This window comes from Macaca nemestrina, chromosome 10 (genome assembly GCF_043159975.1).
Source record: "Macaca nemestrina isolate mMacNem1 chromosome 10, mMacNem.hap1, whole genome shotgun sequence".
In the NCBI taxonomy this organism is placed as follows: domain Eukaryota; kingdom Metazoa; phylum Chordata; class Mammalia; order Primates; family Cercopithecidae; genus Macaca; species Macaca nemestrina.
Genome location: NC_092134.1, coordinates 43,131,869 through 43,147,772, shown reverse-complemented (window position 1 = coordinate 43,147,772; position 15,904 = coordinate 43,131,869). Strand labels below are relative to the sequence as shown.

The following is a 15,904-nucleotide window of genomic DNA, read 5'->3' as shown; positions in this document are numbered from 1 at the left end:
GTCTCACCCTGTGACCCAGGCTGGAGTGCAGTGGTAAAATAATAGTGTACTGCAGCCTCAAACTCCTGGGCTCCAGTGACCTACCCACCTCAGCTTCCTGAGTAACTGTAACTTGAGGTGAGTGTCACCATGCCCAGCTAATTAAAATATGTTTTGTTTTGTTTTGTTTTTCATAGAGACAGGGTCTCACTCTGTTGTCCAGATTGGTCTTAAACTGCTGGCCTCAAGTAATCCTCCCACCTTGGCTTCCCAAAGTGCTGGGATCACAAGCGTGAGCCACTACACCTTGCCTGGATGCAATTACTAATTGTGAAAATCCAAAAAATCTCTTAGGGTCACATAAAGAAAAGTCAGATTTATTGAAATACTGTGTTAAGTTAGAGTTTACTATTTCTCTTAAAAATTTACATTTCTCCTCCCCATTCACCTCTTCTCATGCCATTATACATCCTTTCTTACACTTTCCAGGAAGCGTTTAAAGTTTTTCAGCAGTCTGCAACCAGTAATCCTGTTTCTATTTATAGAATTTTAAATCCTGGCTTGAAAGGTACTCAGGCAGTAGACTGAGAAGATTGTGGGAGTGTGGAGGATTAGCCTTAGGCAGCTGTATGACAAAGCAGTCTATTCACTCCAGATAAGAGTGAAGGAGGTTGAGACGTATAATTCATTTCACTTACATCTGTCTTCTAGACCCCTCCTTAAACATAAGGGGGAGAAAATTGTTCACTCCCCCTTTCTGCGTTTTAACAATCTCTTTTATTACTGCTCTTAATAAAAGCAGGAGGTGGAGAGAGCCACTACTGAATGCTGATATCCTGAAGTGAGTCTGAATTTTGCCCCCTCCAAGCAATTGCATTGCTAGGACTTTATGTTGCGTCATAACCCAGCCACACCCAGTGATGCATCAGTGATTGCACCCACACCTAGTGGGTGGGAGAATGACTTCCACATCCTTTAGCACCTTGGGAAAAGTCCTCAATTTCTTTACACCACAGAGTGGAATGACTCACATGAGACATTTCCGTATCAGCAGCCTTCCAAGACCTAACTGTAGCTCTCTGACTTTCTGAATTTGGTGTCAAAATGCAAGTCCCTGTGCTTTGATTGATTGAAATGCAAACCTTATCTTGGGTGCTGGGTTAGCTGTATATCTGATTTGGATTCGCACTAATCCTCACCTGGGATTTCTTCTTTTCCCGGGCACTAATTTGGTAAGGACGACAAGTGGGTTTAATTATTTCCTGTGTAAGAAGACTCTAGGATATGTACCTGCATTAAGTAATAGAGAATGGCTCTGTATTTAACCTCTTTAAAGGAGGAAATGAACCAGTAATGTTAACATTTTTGACACCAAAATTTCATCTGAGGAATAGAATAGAACACATTTTCATGGCTTCAGGTAGTGATGGCATAAATTAAGCTGATTAGTAACCAAAGTCTAAAATGAAGATAATCATGAAAATGACCTGTGCTCTCAGTTACTCAGGAGGCATAGCTGGGAGGACTGCCTGAGCCCAGGAAGTCGAGGCTGCAGTGAGCTGAGATGGTACCACTACACTCTAGCCTGGGCAACAGCATGAGACCCTGTTTCAAAAAAAAAAAAAAAATATATATATATATATATACACACACACACACACACACACATATATATAAATTTGAATATATATATATTTATATATATAAACACAAATGGCTGAACTGTTTAATATGGCCAGCATGGTCTTGTAGAGGATGAGGTATTTACAATTGAGTGAACCCTTAAGCTTAAATACTCTAAAACCCTACATATTAATGTATCATAGTACTTTTCATATCATAGTACTTTATAATACGTAATATTATACCATATCATAGTACTTTATAATACACAGTATTATAAAGGTGTATTTAGTTGTTCTGTCTTACTAGATTGTAAGCTAATGAAAGTGTACATTTATTATTATCACTATTATTTTATAGTCTAATTATATCACTGTGTTGTATTTAATAAACATTTGAACAGGGAATTACTCCTCCTAAGAATATTCTTCCAAGGTAAGAAACAGAGTCTTGGATATGCCCTTAGTCTTTGAAGTTTCTGGTTTATATCTTACATGTACATGCATAATTTAAAGACAATTTATCTGAAACTCATTCCTTACATTATATTGCTAAAGTTTATAGATCAATATTATAAAGTCCTTCTCATATAACTTTATTTCAGAAGTGAATCCTGATCTAGTCTACGTTGAAGGTAAAACTTTATATAAAAATATGATCATATTAAAACCTACACAAATTTTTAGTATGATGAAATATTTCTAATCTCCAACAGATGGCCTGCTTATTTGAAGTGTTATTTGGTAATAACAGTAGCTAACGTTTACTGAGTGCTTACTATTCCACATTTTAACTTATTTAACCCCCAAAACGAGCCTATCATGTAGATCCTGCAGTATCCCTACTTTACAGATGAGAAAACTGAAGCAAGGAGAGGTTTGGTCATGGTCTCACAGCTGGTAATCCGTAGGTCAGGGATGAAAATCCAGCAGTCTGAATTCTGCTACACTTCCAGTGTAGTACCTCTTAACTTTTACATTATGCCAGAAGAATAGAAAAAATAACACTCCAGGCAGATCATGGGAGCTCATTAATATCATCATCTTTGATTTCACCCAGTAACATTTTAATTTAGATTTTTGAAGGTTAAGGCACTGAAATATTAGTTTTGGGCCTAAAGCAAGGACACAGATAAAGACATTTATCTTACATGTTTATTTCTCTGAAGTGAAGCTCTTAGTAATCGGTGAAATTGGGTATGTTTTGGGGGTTAGAGAACTCATGAAAATAATTTCATTGTGAATATCTCTGCTGAATACCAAAATAGTAAGGAAAGTCCTGACATAAAATAGAGAAGTTCGAATTGATGATCTATGTTTCATAAGGACGGCTTGGTTTATGCCTTGGCTTAGCTAGTAACTTCAATGCAAGGTTTTCAAATGTGTTGGGCACATTTTACCTATCAGAATAATTGAGTTTCAGATTAACTGTGATTTAAAAATGTATAATCAAATAGTTTCTACAATTTTTTTAAAAAGTTAACAGTTTGTAAAGATCAAAATGATGTAGTCAAAAAACGAATTTCTTAGGAATGCTGGAAAGAAATCTGCAAAGATTAGAGTGTTATGTTCAGGGTAAGGTGCTTTCAGTGCAGGGGTAGGTTAGGCTGCTGTCCATTTCCAGAGTGGCCACTGGAGAATGGGGCTGAGATGCAGAAGATCACTGCGAAGAGCAGATATCGGTTCAGATTTTTGTGAAGTCTGAAGCTTATATTAATAGGAGAGGGACATCATTAAAAAACAAAATATAAATTTTAAGTGCAAATGACAAGAGTAATTCCTAAGGCCTTGGACAGGGCACATATGAGGGAAATGGATGCTCTTGAATCTTAAGGTAAATTCACTCCCTGGAGATTTAGAGCTTGGAAATGAATCATCGTTGAGGACGAGAAAATCATCTATCATTGTTCCAGTCCTTGAAGTAGAAAGGAAGCCTCTAAACTATGTGTCAAAGCCCTCACTGAATGGCGGGGAGTGGGGGTGGGGTGGGGTGGTGAATAAATGGTAGCTTTCTACATGAAAGAACAAGGAAGGGAAAGAGGACAATAACAGTAATGTCTATCATGTGTAGAGCATGTGTCAGGCATGATACTAAGCACTTTATTTGTGTATTTATTCTTCCTAGTAGGCAATGAGCAGGCACTTTTATTTTGCAGATTAGAAAAAACTACACAGAAGAGATTTAGTTACTTGTCCATGACTACACAGCTAAGAAAACGCTGGAGCATGGCTTCAAACCGTAGCCTCTGGGGTCTGAGTCCACATCCTTAACAACCACACCCGCCAACCATAATATAAATTGAGTGGACAAGCCTAGGGGAAAGAGAATATTGACCAGGAAGGTAGGGGACTAAACTTCTGTAAATCACAGTGTAAAGTGAGAGGACAATTACCTTAAAATATTTTAGAGGAACAGGAAGAGGAGTCTCCTTAGTCAGCTCCCCGGTTTTCACACCACTTCACAGCACAGATTGAAATTTATTTATTTATTTGTTTCAGCATTGCATAGACAACATTGCTCTTTACTTGCTTTGCTTTGGTGAGAGAGAAGCTGGAGAGTCACCTTGGATGTCCTTAGAGGGATTAACAATTCTCGAAGCACTGGAAAATCTTCCCATTTTACAAAGATAATAGTGCAGGTGGATGTAATTTTTCCTGAGATGTAAATATTGTGTCTGCAAGTGGCAGGACAGGCAGGCAGGTCTATCACTGGAAAAGTGAATAATGATCTTATGCTTTCTGAGTTTGAGGGTCTGAGGCTTTCTGGAGGCAAAAAACTACACTGAACATGCTGGGTGATAGCTTTGTTCTTTTTCAGAAAGGGAGTATGATTTAAAAAAAAAAATCTTGTTATATAAATCTGAAAAGGAAAATCTGCTGGGTCCTGATAGTGTGCAGATCTCTGGGGGCGGAAAATAGGGTGTTGATTTAGGTCTTCAAGGTGAAGGTGCATAATCCATTAGTGGCAGGCTGTAAAATAGACCCCCGAAAGATATCCATGTCTCGTCCCTGGAACCTGTGAATGTTAATTTATACCGGGGAAACAGGGGCTTCTTGAAGATGTGATTAAGAATCTTACGATGGGGAAATTATCCTGAATCATCCAGATGGGTGCTAAATGCCATCACGGGTATCCTTCTAAGGGGGGATCAGATGTACAATTCACACACACACACACACACACACACACACACACACACACACACAAGGAGAAGGTGATGTAAACAAAGAGGCAGATATTGGAGTGAAGCAGCCACAAGCCAAAGCTCTGGCAGCCATCAGAAGCTGGGAAAAGTGGGGAACGATGTCTCCCTTAGAGCCCCTGGAAGGAGCACAGGCCTGCCAACACCTTGACTTCAGTCCAGTGAAACTGATTTCAGACTTCTGGCCTCCAGGACTGCGAGAGAATCTATTTCTGTTGTTTTAAAACACCAAATTTATGGTAATGTGTTACAGCAGCCACAGAAAATGAATATACCATTTCTATCAAAGAGGTAGCCTTGGAGGGAGGGGAGTCATTCTCCTGAAGTTTTCATGGTGGCCTGTTTAGGGACCTGTATCTGCAGAGACTTGCTTTATCTGTCAGATTATTAGGACTTGTCAATAGCCTTCTCTGTCCAGTTTATAAGGCTATGTGTCCATAACTGTAGCGTGTGGCAAAGAAAGGTAAACACAAGTGAATCAATCCAACCCCATGCTCTGACTGCTTAGACAATCCCATCTTAACTGTCATTGTGTGATCTTGGGAGTTAATATTTTTAAGCTTCCACACTTCATAGAACTGGTGAGGAGAGATATAGAGCGGCCAGTCTGGCCCCAGCATCTATGCATATTCCTGCTATCCTATGCTGATTTTCTAGTGAGCTGCCCGTTAATATGACAGGTGAAGGCTTAGGTTGGTGAGTTAAGAAATGAAAGGTATATGACCTATTTACAACCCAAGTTTATGAAGACATTCATAAGTGTTCCATCTGTAATTCTAATTTTGAATCAAGAGGCAAAAACCATTTCCTTGAAAAGATTATTCATGTGTGCAGGGCTGAATGAAGCTAGGAATTTTTTGCTTAGTGTCCTTCTTCTGTTTTTCGTTTTCCATTACAAATGAATGTTTAGAGACACTCTGTTTTCCTTCTTAGATTTCTCTGTGAGTTTGTCAAAGAAGTGTATTAGAAGAGCTCCCTTCACTAGCAATCAACATCAATTGTGACTCCAAATAGTACTTTAAATCCAACTTGTTCTACCTGCCACTCAACCAAAGATTGTTTCTAGAGGTCACATAGCCTCCAGTTAATTACTTCCGTTCCTATTCATGCTACAGAATAAGAACTTACTGATCTGTCTGGTGGGCATTTTAGTTTGTATAAATTGAGATTCGAGAGTTCATTTGGATAAAATAAGATGCTGGCTAAAGCTCAAGGCAAACATTTGCTGATGCTTAAAACCACCTTGGGACCAAAAAAGTTTACACTCCCTGGTTTCTCTAGGGAGTAGGGTTTGAGAAAACCACAGACAGTAGTTATTCTTGGAAATCCTGCTACCAGGCAAATGCCATAGGGCAAGGGCCCAGAGAAACTGAGCTGCTCTCCCATGGCTAAAGGCAGAGCTTATCCTGACTGGAATTGTTTGGTCAGAGTTTAGAATCCTTCCTGCTGATGGAGAGAGAGGAGGAACCTGAGCAAAAAGAAAGATGACTGGACTGGCTCTTAGAATTTAATCCCAGAATAGCTGCCCAATTTAGGTCTTCTCCTGATACTACTGACTTCCTGGTAGCCCTCTTTACACTTAATCCCTGGTTATTCCTTTTTTTTTGAAATGAAGTCTCACCCTGTCACCCAGTCTGTAGTGCAGTGACAAGATCTCGGCTCACTGCAACCTCCATCTTCTGGGTTCAAGCAATTCTGTTCCCTCAGCCTCCTGAGTAACTGGGATTACAGATGTGCACTTCCGTGCCCAGTTAGTTTTCGTATTTTTAGTGGAGACAGGGTTTCACCATGTTGGCCAGGCTTGTCTTGAACTCCTGACCTCAAATGATCCACTCACCTTGGTCTCCCAGAGTGTTGGGATTACAGGCGTGAGCCACTACACCTGACTGATCCATGGTTATTCTTCTTGTGTACCCCCTTTCTACCAGGATATATACAGACTATTGAAGAATGTATCTGCCCCAAAGCTTCTACTTAAAACAGACTTTGGTGGTTTGGGATTAAAGACAATTTATATCTCAGTTCACTTAGGATCTTGGATAAAAATTGAAATGTTATAACTACCTGATAATACTGAGAATACTAAAGAAGTATAGTGTGATTCTTAATAAGTACCTTGACACCTTTCCTTCAGAGCTTAGGGTGATTCTATGGTCATTTTGCTTTGTGGTTTTCTTTCCCGTCTCAGTCTGATATTACAGAGCAAGTTTATGTTCTGATTAGGAAAAACTGCAGTTCACCAGGATGCTATATTTGCTATTCAGTGAGTCATACTAAAAAGCCTCATGTTCTTAAATGACATAAGGAAATGGAATCAAGAGAAAAATCATGATCACAAAATGCACCATTCCAAAAATCTAGAGTGGGACAGAAAGATCAACCATCTAAATGCAAACCTCCTTTGAACTGGAACTGCTATAACCAGGGCAGCAGATTGCTCGAGAATGGACATTGATTTTCCCAGGCAGAGGGTAAAGTTGTAAACAGTGGATTGTCTACTGCTGAAAAACTCTTTCAACATGTTCAGTGCAGATTGGCTATCCTTTAATATTCAATGTACAACACCATATCTACACACGCTATAAATGTACATGAGTGTCAGTCATTTATTTCTGAATTTTCATGTCCCAACTCCAATACCTAATGTTTTAGAGATGCTTGGATGATTATATCATAAGGTCCTCACTCAATATATATTTTCACTTTTTTTTTTCTTTTAATATGCTTGATGTTTGGAATCTCCTTTCAGGTTGTTTTTTTTTTTTTTTTTCCCAAAGTGGGCAAGTTTTTCAATAGGCTTTGGTATGGGGCTGCAGTGAATGGGAAATGGTTAAACCATGGTTACATGCTAAGTGACCGGCTTAGGGGATGAAAAAGAGAAAAAGGAGTCACCGATGGAGCCATCAGTCAGCCAACAAAGGTAGGAGCGTAGAAGTGGGAAATAAAAACAGATCCAGAGAAACAGTAAAAATAATAAGTTAAAAGCCAATCTGAGTGGTACCTAATAAGAAAGGGAGGCACATCTATGCATCTCAAGGCAGCAAATCCAAATAGGGAAGAGGCCAGAAATAGTTGATTGGATTTATTTTAAATAGTAAGGATATAAGGAAATAGTAATAATAGAATAGGCCAAGGTGGACAAAATGAATGAGATAATACACATACTGGTGTGCTGCTGGTGGGCACTGTTGAATATTTAATACTATGAGAGCTTTATGGGACATGATAGTAAAGGCATGCGGTTATTGCAGCCAATTGGAAGCAAAAGCTATCATAAGAGAATAATGATTGTTGGTGATAGGTTTCTTTTTAAGTAGAGACACTATTAGCAGGTTTATGAAGTGAGAGAAGACATCTGTGCTGACTGTACCAGAGTCTCATGACCTTGTATGGTTTGCTGGGGGAAATGGAAAACAACAGCAATAACAAAAACCTAGCTTCACTAGCTCCTTGCTCTCTATTGCAGGAAATCCCTGAAAAACCAGATGGCACAAGTTACTCAGAAGAGATGAAAGGGTTTTCCATAATTCAAATAGGAGGAGGAAGAGGAAGTGTGGGAGTAATTACTGGATTAAGATCACTGAAAGACAAGGTTGTCTTTAAGGGTGAGTCCTTTGGTTGGTAAATTTCATATAGGAAAAATTCTCAAGTGGTTGCCAATAGCTAACCTTCAAGATGAAGTACATAAACCTGCTGACAGGCAAACATGACTGTCGGGTTTATTTCAAACTGCCCATACTTATTAAAGCTCTTCATTGCACTAGGTCAGGGAAAAGTTACATAGCGTCCCTGATTATACTTCATACTTCATTTCTAAATCTGAGTTCTGAAGGCGTATGTGTGTGTGTGTGTGTGTGTGTGTGTAGAGAGTAGGAATTCTGAGACCTGATAGTGCTAACTCTGGAGTTTGATAGGGATAATACAAAAAGAGAGAGGCATTTAAGGAGGAACATTAAAAAAAGATTGAAGACTAAGGACTCACCCCTAGCTAGGAATACACATGACCCTTTTGCCACCCAAACCATACCATTGCCATTTGAATCACTACTTAACTAAATGGTAGGAAGCAATTACAGTAAGTGGTCAATTTAATCACTTTGCATCCATACAGAGACCCCTGGGACTTCTCATAAACTTCATCACACAAAATGCCCACAATTCTCTGCCTTGCAGAAATATGTTTCTTACAAGGATTTGTAGTGGCTTTCCTACTAAATTTCTGGACTGTTAAACTCATTGTTCTATATTTCTGCTGTCTGCTGTTAAAAGGAGAGGCCAGCTCAGGTTTTGCATACTGTAGGAAGTTTGTTTTATCCATTTGGGAAATCAAGATTACATCTTCATGGGACTAGAGATTGTGGAGAACTCATTCCTTCCAACGCCAGCCCCTGGTGATCTCATTCTAGTGAGTAAAACCTCAGGTCAGTTGATTGTAAATGGATTTTTTTAAAAAAAGCTTAATTCAGGCTTTTATTGCTCTTGTGTTCAGTGGATTCATCTTGTGACTGGCTCCAGATTGTGCCCTTCTCCCATCCCACACCAAGCTGATTTGCAACTTCACACAATTGTTCCCAAGGAGAGAATAATTGATGACTCAGTATAAACCCATCACTACTCCTAGAAAATATAATTCATGAATGCATTCCTTATTCAAAAACATTTAGTAGCATTTCATAGGGAGGAGATCAGCATATTATCAGAGAAAAGATTCATGCCACATTTTGTTTAAAAATCTGTTTCATTACTTCACAGTCACACTTCAGTAGGCCAGGCTATAATGGTTTCTTCTTGGCCTTTGAAATGCTTCCTTTGCTTCTTCTGCTTTATAGAGACTCAAAATGAATTATTCAGATACTTGTGAGCATTAAGAAAAAATGGCCTAATTTCTGAATAATGCCAGTATTACCTTCTTAGTCAGACTGTGGGAAGAATATGTGCTTATTCCTCTCCCAGAAACACCTTTCCTAACTTCTTTCCCCCTAATACATCCATTTAAACCTTCTCAGCCTTAGATTTTTAACTGAGATACAATTTTATCTGAGAGGGTTTTCGTCTCTCCTTTACATACCCAAATATGGTATAAGTTGATCTTTCATCCTATAGAATTCTGTGCTCCTCCTGCAAATCCCACTTACCAAATTGCATTGTTAATAACGTGGTTACTTACCTGCATCTTTGCTTTAAAATGTACTTGGGGGAATTTCCTTTTTAATCTGCCTCCCCCACTCTAATGCTTAAACATAACACGTGATCTAAAGATATCTTGGACAAGTAGCTACCATGGAGAAATTCATGCCAGATACCATTCTAAATGTTTTACATATTTAACTCACTTAAAGTTTACAGTAACTCCGTAAGGTATGTATCATTAACATTCCCAATTTAAAGTTGGAAAAATTAAGGCACAGTGAACTTTCATAATGTGTTGAAAGTCTTGCAGCTAGTAAATGGTATAGCAGGGTCAGTTCCCAAAAGGAAGAAGTGAAGGGTAGGCAAAATGTAGTAGGTATGCACAATATATTCAGTAGATCACACTATGGATTGCCTAGATTATCTAATAATCAAGGTTTGGAAGTATTGAAAGGCTTGTTTTTATGAAATGCTCATTAATGCATTCTACTTCATAAACTGAATGTTTGCAGTGGAATTTTATTCCATCAGCACATTTGCATATAAAGTTATTTAAATTTACTTTTTTTAATGCCAAGAAAAAAAAAAAAAGCAAAAAGCAAATCAACCAAACCATTTCCTCCCCAGTTTCGGCTGCAATCAGCAGTCATAAATCGTTAAGTGTTAAGTTATGTTATTTTTGAGAACTGATGTGACATGTCCTAGATTTCAAATGTAGATGCTGCAGAGGACCACGTGAGCTTTTGAATAAAAATTGGTATATAGGACATAAACATTAAGGAAGCAGGTAGAAAGACACAGCTATCTGAAGAGTCAGATCTGAACTACTGCCACCTAGTGATTTGAGTCAACCATCGGCCCCCACACACTCACAGATACACACTAATTAGAATAAGTGACTTTGGTTGTGGCTTCTTCCTCACTCCAAATATCCTGGTAGCAAACTCTTCCCGCAACATTTTAAGGCCTCCCTCACATACTTTAAAAATTATAATTAAAAAGGAGGACAGAATGGTAGGATTGGGAAAGAGAAGGGTTAAATGACAGAAGAGACATCAATATAAGGCAGAAACACCAGAACAGTCGTGTAAATTAGACGAAGAAAAGTGAACATCAAAAGTAGTGGAAATTAAACGTTATTGATAATAGAAGAAAATAGAAAAATTGATGCAAAGATAAGAGAAGGCAGCATGAAGGAAAGGGGGCTTTCTGATTTGTTTGTTTTTAAGCAAGTAACAGAAGATGATAAAACAACCATATGTGGAATTGTGAAATCACCAAACATAAAAAGACAGAGGGATAGGTAACACCACCAGAGATAAAGAAAAATGATGAATGAAGAAAGTGACTGAACTGAGAGCTTAATCTTGGAAGAGGGACTTCAAGTTTTTTGTTGTTTTTTAAGTAATAAAACCAAAGTGGCATATTCCTTGTTCAATTTAATATAATTGGAACTATCCAGTGTTCTGGATGTACAACTCATTTTTCTTGCCATTTTTTCACTCCTATACCTCCAATACCCATAGTCCTTCTTGATTTTTTTTCTTCATTAAAAGAGTTTTAATTACCTTTTGGCTCCCTTGAGATACTTTTGAACTTGCACCTGGAATCAGGGAAATGGACTGTACCCCAAAATGAAAATTTAGGGAATTTTATTATTATGGCACTCTTTGCAATCAATCATATCGAGCAGCCACGCCTTAGCAATGTGCATTCAGGTGACTACTGATATTCAGGTATTGTTATAGTTTGCTGCGGGGTCACCTACATCAGCAGCAAATAATGACGCCTAACATCTATTTCATTTCATGTTTTGAAAGCATTTTAATGTATGTGATATTTTATTTCCCGAAAAATGGTGTCTGGAAGACAGGGCTGGTAGCATCAGCCCCTTTGACAGATGTGGCATTTGGGTTCTGAAATGTGTCTGAACTTTTCCAAGTACTCAGCTAGTGAGTTCTTTATCATCTGACTGCAAGTCTGGCAAATATGCTTTCATTAGCAATATTTCTATTCTCTTTGAGAGAAGGGAAAGCTACTTTTCTTTGTTCCAAAGTAATATTGGAGTTTGAAGCCAGTGTGCATAAAGCTGTGAAGGAGGTGTTGCTACTTCCTTTTTTTACAGGAATCTCTTTGGAGAGAGATTGCTTTGCTTCCTCCTGAGGGATCTCATACATTTGAAGGGTTTCTGGCCAGGTTGGGAATGAATTTGAGAAGCCCTTACCTTGTAGGTTTTCCACCATCCTTTATGGCTTCTTCCATTTTCAGATTCTATTGTGCATTGCTGTACTGAGAGTATTACTTCCTTTAGTGATATATATGAGTGCATCTATATATTTGTAAAAAATCAATCATTTAAATCTGTTCAAATGCCTTATCTGTGCAGAGAACTGTCCAGACCCTGCAGGGTTAGAACGATATGCAAAATACCGCTCCTTATTTCACGAAGTTATAAATTATATAGAGCATTGGAATTGCACTTTGGGTAGATATCCATTGATTTATACTTTCAATAAATAATTATCTGGTATTAACTATGTATCAGGTCCTAGATGCTATGTGCAGGGGATACAAGGCAAACACCAGCCTGTTCTTATGGAGTTTATTGCTTCAGGAAGGATGGCATGAACATTACTCTTGCTCCTACACTACAGCAGCTGCTCATAATTGCCTATGGATAATTCCAGATATTTCTCAGACTTAACTTTTTTTCTAGTTAGGATAAAAGTAGTCCTGTAACAACCCCTTCAATTGGTGTACTTCTTTGCAACTTCTACATTTGAAATCTAGGACATTTACTTTTGGTTTTCAAAGGAGAGTATAGCTTGGCTTTTAACAATTTGTTTTCAGTCTGAACTGGAAAAAAATGACCCAGTTCATCAGATTTACCTAAAATGGGAGGAAACAGTGATATAAATTGGTGCAAAAATATCTGGTTAGTTCAACTTGATTTTCATGGATTTAGTGGCTTTTAGAGCTGCAAGATTTCATACAGTGTTCAAATTTTGTAGACCAGAACACTGTTGAATAGATGAAAGGGAAGGGGATAGGAGGTAAAGGGACAAATTAAGAGAACTTAGCAATACAGGCTAGAGTAGTTAATGACTCACCTTGGTTAGCAACTGTGAAAACTGAGAAAGATGTAAGTAGAAATAAGGGAGATTATGGAGGTAAAATCTGCAGAAATTAATATTAATTGTGAGAAATGAAGGAAATGGGGAACATGCAACTACTGTGAGAATTTTTTTAGCCTGGTACTGTTACCAGAACTATGGACTGCAGAAAGAGAAGTTATTTGAAAGAAATTATAGCTAGACAGAAACTGCAGTGCTGTGTGACCTGACAACTTAAAAATAATATAAATAAGTCAGCAGGATGCCCTGGATGAATCTAAGCAGGGATTGAAATTTTGTAGCCTGGGAAATCTATTCTCTGCCCACCAGAGGTCCATGGGTATGTGTTCATGAGTATGTGGGCTTTGGGGGTTTTGGCTGAAGAGGGAAGGAAAGACTGGTGAAAATGCACTTGGAGAGAATAGATAGAGGACAGGATGGAGTCTCTTCTTTGGTTTTGCTGCTAGGACTAAGTTGTTCTTTAATAGAAAGAAGGCAAGCAAAACCTATCAATGAAAGAAAGCAAGAACAAGGAAGAAAGGGAGGGAAACCCTTCACTGCAATTGGAATATTCATTAAACCCACATGAAACTCACTCACACTGGGGACTCTCAGTAATATTTTTGTGTGTGGGAGAGGAGCTCTTTTGGGAGCTGAAGCTCTTTCATTAGTGAATGGAGACAGGAATCAGGAAATGTAAATTATTATTATTATTATTATTATTATTATTATTATTATTACAGTAGTCCCTCCTTATCCATGGAGGGTAGGTTCCAGGACTTCCAGTGGATGCCTGAAACCATGGATAATACCAAACCATATATATACTATATTTTTTCCTATACATACATACCTATTATAAAGTTTAGTTTACACATTAGGCATAATAAGGCACAGTAAGAGATTAGGCATAGTAAGAGATTATCAGTTGATCGTATCATAGAATTATAACAATATACTATAATAAAAGTTATGTGAGTATGAATATCTCTCTCTCAAAATACCTTATTGGACTGTACTCATCCTTCTTCTTGCAGTGATGTGAAATGATGAAATGTCTCCATGATGATATGAAGTGAAGTGAATGACATAGGCACTGTGATGCAGCATTAGGCTACTACAGTATTGACCTTCTGACCATACATCAGAAAGAGGATCATCTGCTTCTGGTGATCCTGGATTATCAAGCCATGACAATGTTGATGGTTGCATGTCAGGAGCAGATAATATTGATGACTAACAGGTGAGTGGCACAGACAGCATGGATATCCTGGGCAAAGGATGATTCACATCCTGGGTGGAATGGAATAGTTTAGCACAAGATTTCATCATGCTACTCAGAATGACAAGCAATTTAAGAATTGTGAGTTACTTATTTCTGGAATTTTCTATTTAATATTTTTGTACCACAGTTGGCCATGGAATAATGAAACTGTAAACAGAAAAACTATAGAGAATGGGGAAATTTCTGTATTATTAATGTGGCTTTTTTAAACAATAGGCTGATGATTACTGGAGACATCTGAGCTTTGGATAAGAAGAACCTCTGAGAGTTAAACTATTAAATCAACACACAATGAATCATGATAAAGGTATAAAAATGGGTTTCCTGACCCATAGGACTCGGATATAACTTGGCATTGAAAGGAGCTGGGCACATTCCTCAGCCCCGGGCTCAAAACTCCCTGAGCCTAGCACAAACACATCCCATCCTCCCATCCCACCACCATATATCTCTCAAACTCCCTGAGCTCAGTACAAACACCACCTGGAAAGTCTCCGATAAGGAGACAGCCGTTCAAGGTTACTGAAAGCGCAGGAGCCAAAAGAATTTCTTTGTTCCCCTACAACTTTCGGGCTATAAAAAGCAAACGCTCGCATTGTTCGGGGCCCTCTTGTATACTGTGTAAAGGAGGGACCAAGTTCGAACTTGTAGTAAAGATCCTTGCCGCTTGGCTTTGACTCTGGACTCTGGTGGTCTTCTTTGGGGAACAAACAGTCTGGGCATAACATCTGGGGGCTCGTCCGGGATTCCCCAAGCCCACCAGACCCCTGGTCAACGGATCTGCTAGGATCGATCTACTGATAGGTGAGCTGGCTCGTCTCCGTTTGTCTGTCTGTGTCTGTGTGTCTGTTCTGAATCTGAATCTCTGACTCGCGAGGTCTGAAACTGAGGCTGGCACAGTCCTGGCGGACGCGCTATAGGACAGCCAGTGGAGACCGGTGGGAGACGTCCCCTGGCTCTCTTCTGATTTAAATTGCGATCTGAGTTGCCGGAGCGGGTTCGCGATCCGGGCAACAGTCTGAATTGCCCCGGTCCCCGGGTGCGCGCCTGCCGTCTGAATTGCCCCGGTCCCCGGGTGCGCGCCTGCCGTCTGAATTGCCCCGGTCCCCGGGTGCGCGCCTGCCGTCTGAATTGCCCCGGTCCCCGGGTGCGCGCCTGCCGTCTGAATTGCCCCGGTCCCCGGGTGCGCGCCTGCCGTCTGAATTGCCCCGGTCCCCGGGTGCGCGCCTGCCGTCTGAATTGCCCCGGTCCCCGGGCTCCCGGCTTCCGGCGCGCGCTCGCGGCCCCGGTCCCCGGGCTCCCGGCTTCCGGCGCGCGCTCGCGGCCCCGGTCCCCGGGCTCCCGGCTTCCGGCGCGCGCTCGCGGCCCCGGTCCCCGGGCTCCCGGCTTCCGGCGCGCGCTCGCGGCCCCGGTCCCCGGGCTCCCGGCTTCCGGCGCGCGCTCGCGGCCCCGGTCCCCGGGCTCCCGGCTTCCGGCGCGCGCTCGCGGCCCCGGTCCCCGGGCTCCCGGCTTCCGGCGCGCGCTCGCGGCCCCGGTCCCCGGGCTCCCGGCTTCCGGCGCGCGCTCGCGGCC

At 40.3% G+C, this 15,904-nt stretch overlaps 1 long non-coding RNA gene across 2 annotated transcripts; it reads left to right on the top strand.

Annotated features, from left to right (window-relative positions):
• Positions 1-14,640, top strand: LOC105483748 (uncharacterized). Of its 2 annotated transcripts, none has more exons than XR_003018473.2 (4): positions 1-117; positions 8,271-8,409; positions 14,085-14,290; positions 14,549-14,640. It is a non-coding gene; the product is annotated as an uncharacterized lncRNA (long non-coding RNA). The 2 variants fall into 2 exon arrangements; XR_003018471.2 differs by lacking the exon at positions 1-117 and adding an exon at positions 7,595-7,724.
• The last annotated feature ends 1,264 nt before the right edge of the window (positions 14,641-15,904 follow it).